General features: G+C 39.1%; 1 non-coding gene across 1 annotated transcript; it reads left to right on the top strand.

The window, feature by feature from the left end:
* The first annotated feature begins 9,473 nt into the window (after window positions 1-9,473).
* On the top strand, window positions 9,474-9,545 carry trnad-guc (transfer RNA aspartic acid (anticodon GUC)). Its single transcript has one exon. It is a non-coding gene; the product is annotated as a tRNA-Asp (tRNA).
* Window positions 9,546-11,705: the final 2,160 nt, after the last annotated feature.

Here is an 11,705-nt window from a genome sequence, read left to right as displayed (position 1 = left end):
GAATGATTTAACCACTCTGCAATTGTTCCAGAACAATTTTTTGTAAAATATCTTATTTCCTTTTATAAATATTCTCTTTCTTCTTCTACACTGAGACTCAATCGATACATTTCTTAGCAGCCTACCTGAAGCAAACCCTGTGTCTTGTCTGCTAGTGCATCACAGGCCCGTCTTCATGTTACAGATCACTGGAGATAACGGAGAAGGCTCTGACAGGTTGGAGAAATTTCCAATGATAACCAATAAAGATCCCAGGAAGCTCAGGGAACTTGGAAATCTACTGCAAGATATAGCAGCAGTCTAAAGTCAAATTTATTTATATAGCGCTTTTTACAACACCTGTCACAAAGCAGCTTTACATTCGTATGGTTCCAGATCCCTAATGAGCAAGCCAAAGGCGACAGTGGCAAGGAAAACTCCCTAAGTCTACCTGAGCTCACTTACCGAGACTCCGCTAGAGGCCTAAACCCAATTGTAGGGTTGGATGGGGCTGGATGCAAGTCCGTAGCTGAATGGTTTTTATGAATAACAGTTAGAAACTGGAAGAAGACAAAAACATCAAACGTCAAAAACCAAATAAAACTACAGGAAACAAATACCAATAACGGATAACAACACGTCAAGCAAGGAGATCATGGGGAAACATGCATAAGGAAATAAAACATGATGGAGCAAAATACCAAGCAAGCTAGCAGAACTACGTGTCTACAAGTGACAAAGAACATGAGACCAACAAAGAAAACAAGGTTTAAATAATAAACCTAATAACTAAACCCATGTGAAAACAGGCAGGGAACCAGAAAAAAAAAACACTGCGATGCTAAGAAGTGGGCAACATCTATAATGGAAAACCTGCCATTTAACCGAAGAGAAATGGATCTCACAAGTGAGTAATTACAAGCTACACTACAGAGTGCACTTTCCGCCATTCACTTTCTTTGCCGCCTTCGTTAGCAGAGAAACCTACATCTGCAACGACCATAGTTTCTCTGTCCTCTTCAGCAGGTACGCCAGTGAACACATAACAGAGCAAAGATGAGCAGAAATTTCACGTGTTTACACAAGATGATTCTGATACTACGGAGACCTCCGGTATTAGACGAGATATAAATGAACAAGATCCTATTCAGAAATGTAATGCCTGGAGCATAGCAAAAGTTAAATATGTGTACCTTAGCGTTCCTCATGTGCCAGCTTTCTGTTACTATCTCTTACGTTAACGGGCCAGTTTTGACCCGTGACAGCCATTAGAGACCCTAAAAACAAATTGTTTATCATCCATTTTGTTTCTTACCTCTTGGACACATTGTTAGTAAAAAATATGTTTAAATAGAAATGTTTTATAAAAATTCCTGACAAAGTCAAAAAAGTCTTGATGCAATTGTTAAAAACCCCCTCAAGCTCTGTCGGGGGGGGGGGGGGGGGGGGGGGGTTGGGGGGGTAAGAGGAGTATGTAACAAGTGGAGAGATGGCAATCAGGCGGAATGGATGAATGAGAGACTAATGTAGGAAAGAATACCACAACAAAATTCCTATACTATGGGATATGGAATATATATATATCGATCGATAGATGTGGATCAGAGGTAAATAAACTAGATTTTTTTTCAGCGTGAGAAATTGGATGTGTGGCGTGAGAGCGTGTGAAGACGGTCAAATGCGTGTGTCTCACGCTCAATGCGTGAGAGTTGGCAATCCTGATAAATTCAGTCCTTTAAGTGCATCCACGATTAATGTGCAGCGTGTTAGGTCATGATTGCCTCCAAATGTAAATCCTTGTTCAAAATAAAAACTATTTTTTTAATGAATGGCTGTAATTGATTTTCTGACATCAGTTTAATATGCTTACCTCTGACAGATTTGAAGAATACCAGATGAACAAGAGGATCACAAGCGACCCTCAACAGCCTTCCATATCACAATTTATGCACACTCGTGCTGGGCAGTACAGTATGAATCATCCACAGCAGAAAGCCATCACAAATGCCTTACTATGTGACTTGATTATTGGTTGCAATTTGCCCCTGTCTATTGTGGAAAACAAGAGTTTCCGACATTTTCTGACAGTAGTTGACAGCAAATACAGTCCAATATGTCGCAGAACAATGACATCAAAAACAGAAGATCTTGCTGCAGAGAAACGTTCGATGTTAAAAACTCAGGTGAGCCGAAAAATGAGGGGTTTCCTTGGCATCACTGTGCACTGGATACACAAAGAAATGGATAAGATAGGCCTAAATTCCAAACTGTTGGCCTTTGACCGCTTCAAAGGCTCACACACAGGTGAAAGAATCTGTGAGAAGTTTGAAGCTGTTTGTGATGAATACAACATCAAAGATAAGCTAGATTATATTATTAGTGACAATGCTGCCAATATGCGGAAAGCATTCACTGTATGCTTCCCCACTGAGCAAGGTGAGGAACACGATGACGATGGTGATCATCTTGACGACCCAGAGCTCTGGCATGACTTAACCTTGAAAGATCAGGAAACAGTAGGTGCTTCTATGGGAAAGAAACATCGTCTGCAATGTTTTGCTCACACACTTCAGCTAGTGGTGAGAGATGGCCTGACAGAGACCAAAGTGGCATCTCCTGCCCTTTCAAAGTTATCTAAGCTCAGCTCACTACTGCACACAAGCACAACATTGAAAGATGTGTTTGAAGCTGAATTTGGTGAACAGAAAGGCATCCCTGCTGCTGTAATCACAAGATGGAATTCAACAGTGAGACAAGTGAAGGCAGTTCTCCAGTGTGAACATCTAAAACTCTGTGCTGTTCTTGAAATGGCTGGGCACAAGGAGTTAGTATTCACACCATGAGAGTGGAACCTGTTGAAGGAGATGGTGGACATTTTGAAGCCTTTTGAAGAAGCAACTGATTTGACACAAGGTGAGAAAATAGTCACAATCAGTGCTGTTGTTCCATCCGTGCTGTCCCTCAATCACCACCTTGAAAAACTGAAGCCTCGAGTCCGTTTCCTGAATGGTCTGGTCAGGAGTCTCCAGGCATCTTTGAACAAAAGATTTCTTGGAATCTTTATCAGTGTGGGAATGGCTAGAGCAGAAGAAGAGATCACTGCACCCTTTTCAGATCCAGTGTACCTCAAAGCAGCTGCTTTGGATCCAGCATTTTCCCTTTTGTGGGTGGAACACCATGTGTTGGGCAGATGTGACATGAAGACAGAGGTGACAAAAAAAATCAAAGGTAAAGACTGTATTTAGTGTACTTTTTGTGTATTTTAATTTCATTATTGTCTAAAATTGTAAAAAGGTTCTTTTGCCGCTGTTTGGTGTTTTCTCAGATCTGATTCTGGAAGATGCTGCAGACCCTGTGACTCCTGCTGATGAAAATCAAAAAGACTGTGAAGATGGAGGACTGTTTGCTGCTTACTGTAAGAGGCAGAGGAAGGATATGCAGACCAGTCCAGAGCTACAGCTAAGTCACTACCTTGATATTGCTGATGGACAGAACGCCCTCTCGTTCTGGACAATGAACATGCAGACTCTTCCTTCCCTGTTTAATGTGGCCACTAGAGTTTTGGCAGTGCCTGCTTGTAGTGCTCCAGTGGAGCGAGTTTTCAGCTATGGGGGCATCATTCTACGGCCTCATCGTGCACAAATGTCTGACAAACTTTTGGCCAGTTTGGTCTTTTGCAAATGCAATGCAGAATAATTTACTAAAAGTTTAAAGTTGCAGATTCCTGTTAATTGTTTAGTTCTGATATTTGTTTGTCTTGTGTCACTCACACATGTTCTCTAAGAAGCCTGGTAAGAGAGGGAAAAATGCTGTTATGGTTCTTTGTATTGTACTGTATTGTTCTATACACTGTATCTATTGTTCTATATTGTTCTATTGTACTGTATATTGTTCTATATTGTTCTATTGTAAAGTTTTGTATTGAAAATATCAGCACTTTTTATTTGAACATGGAGTTCTACTTATGACTGTTTCACAGAATATTTATTTTTGGAAAATTATTTTTGCAGCCAAGTTTAACAAATTGAACTGTGTAATATAGAGGTGTAATTGTAATAAATGTTTTTATACTTCATGTTTTCAGTTGCACATGTTTTATCAAGATTTGAGGAGAATACAGATTTAAAAAAGAACACATGGTCTATTATTTACATTTAAAATACACCTGCAACATTGGTTAAAAAAAAAAAGACTCGAAAGGACTTGAAATTCCAAGTTCCAGACTTGGGACTTGACTTGACTTGACTGTTGCCTGTCTTGACTCGAGACTTGACTTGAGTTGACTGTCTTTGCTTGAGACTTGACTCGGGACTTGAGGATAAAGACTCGGACTTACTTGAGACTTGCAAAACACTGACTTGGTCCCACCTCTGCTAACACTAACCCTAACACTGACACTGACACTAAACCTAACCCTAACACTAACACGCATGGTTAAACAAAGTTATACCAGATTTACAGAGTGAAAATACACTCTGAACCAAACTGCGATTTTGCAGTATATAATGAGGTGTTCACTTCAAGGGCAGCACTTAAAACATACACTGGCTTCTTTGAGGAATGCTTTGTTATGATTTATTTTTGAGAGGGTGGGGATTTTTGTTGTCATGCAGCTAGATCCCAGGAACTCCATTTCCAAAAATCCCCAGTTGTCTAGCCCAATAATTTGTAAATGTGTCACATTTGTCAATTGTGATTTTTCACCGCAATCGAAATTTGTCCTCTGTCCGCTTTTTGCCCATCTGTGCAGTTAGAACACACACACACACACTAGTGATTACTAGGGGGCTGTGGTGAACACGTGCCCAGAGCGGTGGGCAGCCCATGCCCGGCACCTGGGGAGCAGTTGGGGTTAGGTGTTTTGCTCATGGCGTCAGGCCTGGGAATCAAACCCACAACTCTCCAGTCACAAAACCAGTTCTCTACCACCAGACCATGATTGCCCACCTCTTCACCTCATTATTACACAGCATCTGTTTCACATTACTCTGCTCTTTACATACTTGCACTTGTTCGCTATTGCCTACTCACGTTAAAAAGAATGCTAAGTGTTTTGTCTGTATTCTGTAGTGTTGTCTGTAGTGTTGTTTGTAGTTTACAGTGTTGTCTGTAGTGTTGGCTGAAGTGTTCTCTGTGGTTTGACTTGGTTTGTTTTTCTCTATTGTCTCTTGGATTTTCCCTTTTGTTGTCTGGCTGTTGCCTGACCTGGATTGCTCTACTGTATTTTTGTCCTGGACTGTTTTTTAACTTGAACTTGGGTACTGTTATTTTACTGGTCTGGTTTTGACCCCTGGATTGTCTCATGTTTCTCCCCATCAATGAACGTCTGATATTTAAGGACTTCAGTTTAAATATAAATTAAATCTAGATTGTATGACAACGGACTCACAATGACAAGCATGGGACAAGACTAACACACACAACTTAAGCACAGCATGTAATGAGAAACAACCACACCCACAGAAGTACATATTGACACGTACTACACCTACACAAACGAAGGGAGGGGTCCGGGGTTGTATTGTGACACTGGATATAACTGAGTATCATCTGTATAGCAATTGAAATAAATTTCATACCTACGATTGATTGCACCTAGTGGTCACATACATAATGAGAATAATATGGGTCCCAATACAGATCCTTGTGAAACACCATATTTTTTACTTTTGTGCTTTCAAAGCATTCTTTATTTATAAGGACAAATTGGTAATGATCTGTCAGGTAGAATTTGAACCACAAGAGTGCTTGACCTCTTATGCCAACGAGTGTCTCCAGCCCATTCAGTAGAATGTTGTGATAAATGGTGTCGTAAGCAGCACTAAGGTCTAAAAGTATAATAAAAGAAATGTATCCTTTATCAGAGGACATAAAGAAATCATTAAATGATTCAGAGATGTAGCCTAGGCTCAGAGAAGAGTTAATTATAGTGAACAAAAGTTCTATAGTACCATGCAGTAGTTCCTTGAGTAGATTGGTACAGCATTCAGTATAGGTTTGAAGGTTTGGAAGAATTTACCAAGGTAATAAGCTATTCACGACTGATTGTGGAAAAGAACTCTAAAAGAGAATCAGAGCTGGCCAGATAGCTGCCAGAGTGCATTTGCCGAATAACAGGGTCTGAGATAGCATGATTTTTTTTATATTTTGCATAAAATGATTAATCTTATCATTAAAGAACTTCATGAAACTATTACTGTTGCATTCCTGTAGGATTAGGGATTTCATTTGGGCATAAATCCTACAGATTAGTAGATTACTAGATTAGTCTTGATACAGTCCTAAATAGGAATCTTATTTGATCTCTTTGACATGCGAACAGCGAACAGCTTAAACTAAATGCTACAGACAGCTCTCTAGGCCTTTTTAGAGTTTGGATGCTCTTTTCTAAACATGAGGTCTTCTCCGTCATGCTAATAATTAATCTACACTTCTCACATATTAATTTCCCACTACTGAGGATAACTACACATACCAAACTCAGCACCAGCAACAAGTGAATCTAACATTGTGAAATGAATAAGCCAGCCGGTGGAATACTTCGATTCGGTTAGTTTGATAAGTCAATTTTTGAGGGTGGAAAGGTCTTCCGACACCATGTGTATGTTGTCGATATTGGGTTATGTCAAATGTAAAAGTCAAAGTCAAATTTATTTATATAGCGCTTTTCACAACACATGTTGTCACAAACCAGGTTATGTGTAGCTATGTCCAAAATATTTTTTGAATGACTAAGCAAAGCTTTATATTTGACAGAAACCCTTCAAAATTATCATTGTAGCAATATGAATAACCCATGATCTTGGTTTTAATAGCTTAAATCTTCATTTTTTGAATATGGCTCAATAAAGATCAGGTGTTGTACATTGTTTGTGTATGTCCCTTTTAAATGCAAACTGGGAACTGTATGGTTTCACTTGTCCTTTTTGCTATTAATTCCCCTAAAAAGCAATGGTCAGCTCCCAGACAGTTACGGTTTTGTTTTCTATGAGACAATTGGAGATGCCCTAGTTTCCAGTCACATATGTGCAATTTCACAACAGCTGTCACTCCTCTCTCTTATGTGCCCTTGGTCTCTTTTTTTTGTCCTTTTAGTGATGTATTTGATAAAATAGACCACAACGTCTTACTAGACAGGCTGAAAACAGTCTTTGTCATTAATAGACCAGCTGTTACACTCGAGGGAGGAGGCACGACGAGTGTTGAACGGTGAAACATAGAACATTTATTTAACAGAGACACGTAGCTTCGACACAATAGTGCGAGCACGGTACAGCGACACTCACACTGGCACGAAACTTTAGACAAAGACGAGCACAAGACACTGCGCGAATGCACATTATATAGGTGATTGACACAGACCCTCATGATCTCGAGACAAGGCACAGGTGCGACTACGAACATGCTCACTCACAACCCACACCCACGGAAGTACATACATGGACATAACGACACGCAGACAACGTAACGGCATGCCCACAGGGAAGGGTCCGGGACTGTCACCGTAACACCAGCACTCTCCTGGTTTAACATCTAACAGATCACTATCAGTTTGTCTTTACAATTGGTTGCAATTGGTTGCTTTATTATTCTTATAATATATAAACATGCTCTTATGAAAATTGAGAATTGTGTAAGTAAATCACGCTTTGGTTTAGCTACCTGTATATAATAATAATAATCTTTATTTGTATAGCACCTTTCATACATACATGCAACTCAAAGTGCGTTACAGTATAAATAAAAAGAAACATTAAAAGGAGATAAGACAAAAAGACAAAAAGAAAATGTTAAAAGAAATTAAAGATAAAAATATTAAAATAACATAAAATGTAAAAAAGTAAAGTAAATAAGATAATAAAAAAGTAAAGTAAATAAGATAAAACTATTAAGATAATTAGATTTAGAAAATAATAGACAACATAATGTAATAAAGTAAATAAGATTGAGAGTTTCTTAAATAAAAGCAGATCTAAACAGGAATGTTCTGAGACTGTTCTTAAAACTATGCAGGGATGAAATGCCTCTGAGCTCTTCAGGAAGAGAATTCCAGAGCTTTGGGCCATAGTGGCTAAAAGCACCCTCGCCAATCTTTAATCGGCTTTTAGGAATCACCAGTAGATTACTGTTTGAAGACCTGAGAGACCTGACTGGAACATATCTAACCATCATTTCACTGAGGTAAAGAGGGGCAAGACCATGAAGACATTTTAAAACCATGACTAGAACCTTAAAATCTATTCTAAAGCTGACAGGTAACCAGTGCAGTATAAGGCTGCAGAGCCTGGGGTCCCCAAGTCATAAGTGTTTCTGGTAATCTGAAATGTTAATACTGTTGTCTGGCTGTTTCATGTGTTCACTCAGGTTTGTAACAATGGTGTGGGTGAAATGTCTCAAATCATCAGGATTGTGGTCACTTTTAGTTGTGCTGCTACAAAATGGCCTGATCGAACTACATATATCGACTGTTTATAACAGATATTCTTCTGTTATCCTTCTTCAGTGATGCCAGCACATAAACCTGCCACATTGCTACATGTACTCCATCTGAGTACATCTAATCCATCTGAGTACTACATGTACTCCATCTGAGTACTACATCTAATCCATCTGAGTACTACATGTACTCCATCTGAGTACTACATCTAATCCATCTGAGTACTACATGTACTCCATCTGAGTACTACATGTACTCCATCTGAGTACTACATCTAATCCATCTGAGTACTACATGTACTCCATCTGAGTACTACATGTACTCCATCTGAGTACTACATGTACTCCATCTGCTCTAATGGTTGCAGAAACTGGTCGCCTGTCTACACCCACTGGAGCATTCTGACACCTACTAATGATAGGTAGGCGACTATGTAATGTAATAGTATACCACAGAGTGTTTGTAATGTAATAGTATACCACAGAGTGTTTGTAAGCTTGGTTATCCAAAGATGATGGGTGTACCAGCGTGCCTGACACGACCCCTGGCTCATGTGTTATAGCCGTAGCCTGTGTTGTCTTCTTCTTCTTGTCGTGTTTGACATCTCACTGCGCATTATTGTGTACATCACTCCTACATGTTCCCATGCCCATGTTCCCTGTCACATGTTTCTCATTCTTATGTATAAATTAGCCTCATATAAATAAGCTTCCTATGTTGTTGCCAGGATTATTACTTGATTTGATAGATTGTATTTGTGATAGTGTGTTGAAAGCATGAAAGACATGTATGAACACTTCCTATTCAGGGACATGTCCCATCGATAGTTCAGAGAACGCTATAGAAAAAAAGGAAAGAGAGAGAGAGAAGGGATCCAATCTTAGAAGTGTTCACACTAAACAAATAATTCAGTTCAAATCGAAGTTTTACAAATGTACATGATGAAGAATGAGGATGGCTCTCAGTCTTCTGATGAACTTTGACACAACTGTGCCAGACCAACCTTGCCCCTAAACATTTGTAAAGCTACATTGTGAAAATGCTTTGAAACTTCAACTCCTCGTTAGTATAGTGGACAGTATCTCCGCCTGTCATGCGGAAGACCGGGGTTCGATTCCCTGACGGGGAGAGTCACATTTCAGGAATTTCCCTCTGGGATCAATAAAGCATCTTTATTAAAGTGACTTTAACTTTATGGCTGGAATGCTGGACCTTGTTTAGGCAGGAGTCAAGTGCCATGACCAGTACTTTTTCCCCTAGTGCCATGACCAGTACTTTTTCCCCTACACTGAAAAAAAAAAAGTGTAAAAAAACGGTAATTTTCTGGAAATGGGGGCGCCAGAAAATTACTGTAAAAAAACAGATAAGTACTGTAAATTTAAAAACATACATAAACTGTAAAAAAACGGCAATTTTCTGGCGCCCCCGTTTCCAGAAAATTACCGTTTTTTTACAGTTTATGTAAAAAAACAGATAAGTACTGTAAATTAAAAAACATACATAAACTGTAAAAAAACGGTGATTATAACACTTAACATGCAACACTGTCATTTTAAAGGAAATATTCCTAAAATTGAATGTGGTCTTTACTCTAGTTCACATTCAATTATAACAATATTGCAGTGTGGTGTAGGAAGGAGAGGTAGCAAACAGATCCACCACAGCACAAGGCTTTTTAAATTCAAACTGCCTCAACAACATAATCACGCCAGACCCCACGATCACGCAGAAGAGACTTAATTTAGACACAAAACATGAGAGAACGGCAATAACACGACAACACTACACAAACATGGCATAGAATAATTCACACAGTACAACTACATAAATTGATGAAGGGGGACTTAAACCAAGTAATGCACATAATCAAGTACACAATTAATCAACACATGCATAGACATCACATTAACAGATAACGATACCGGAGTCGCAGAGACTCATGGGAAGTAGCGCCGTTGTCACGTAGGGCAACGCCCCCTCTCGTGGCTGCCACTCTGGGTTCCCTCGTGTCTGTGTTCCGTGCCTGTTTACCCTGCCCCGCTCGTTGTCTCTGAGATTCCCTGATTGTCCGCCACGCCCCTGTCATAATCGTCCCCACCTGTTCCTAGTTTAGTTCAGTGTTCATATAGTCCCTGTATTTCCCCAGTCTGGTTGTCGGTTGTTTTGGATGTCTGACCGTTTATGTGTTTCTCAGTTTCGTGTTGCCCTGCTGTCGTTTGTTGCTTTCCGTGTCGTTATGCCCCTGTACCTGTCCAACCTTGATGGCTCTCCTGTTATGACCCCTGCCTGCCACTACGATGACGATTGTGGAATGCCCTGCAATAAATCTTGCTCTTCTCAGCGATTGTGTCCGTCTCCTCGCTCCGTGGCGCGAGCCACGTTACAGCCGTCCCCCATTGGACCGACGCTTCAATATAAAAATATATATAACATTAATAGTTAAAATGAGCCATAAACTCCGAACCGTCAGAACACACATTTCAACGCTACGGTTATAGTTAAACTATGATCGGACAGGAATGCCAGACACATGTTCTAGCACTATATGAACCGATAAGAATATATTACGCGTTAACTAAATAAGTTACATGCACTGAAAGCTGACGTTGCAAATACTCATTTGAAGAAACACTGATTTCAAAACTCATGCATTTGGGCTGCAGCGGGGTGATAACGAAAGGTTCTTCAAACAATATGCACAACCAGAACAACTCTTCATGCACACTGTGCAGTGGTCCGATTCAAACAGGCCCCACCCCTACCAATCATAAACTTAACATATTCAGTTATCTTTACTTAACATGATCATTGCAATGCCTATTTCAGCTCAATAATGATAACAACTAGTTTTATTTAGTAATGGCAATATTTTTTATGAAACATGAAATAATAATTAATGATTACTAAAATAATTTATTAAAACCTAATCCGGGTTTACAGTGTAGATACAGTGATACAGATACAGTGCATATTTAATAGTGGATTGAAAATGAGATGGATCTGGAACGCCTTAACTCTTTATGTATGTTATAAATATAAAAATAAATCACAGTCAAGAACATTTTACTTTTTACTCACTTTTATAACATGAAAATCACATATTTAACATGTCAAAACTTAAATTAAAACATGCATCAATGTTGTCTTGTAATATTTCCTTGAAATTAATTCCAGAAGATTCTATTACTTTGTCTCATTAAGATTAATCAATATTACTTTCTTTTTACAGTTTGTTTAGTTAAAATTATTATCTAAGAATTGTTAAAAAACAGATTTATAATGTATTTAA

The sequence above is a fragment of the Brachyhypopomus gauderio genome, chromosome 11, assembly GCF_052324685.1.
Source record: "Brachyhypopomus gauderio isolate BG-103 chromosome 11, BGAUD_0.2, whole genome shotgun sequence".
Taxonomy (NCBI): Eukaryota; Metazoa; Chordata; class Actinopteri; order Gymnotiformes; family Hypopomidae; genus Brachyhypopomus; species Brachyhypopomus gauderio.
Note: the sequence above shows the minus strand (reverse complement) of the source record. Positions and strands in the feature narration are given on the sequence as shown.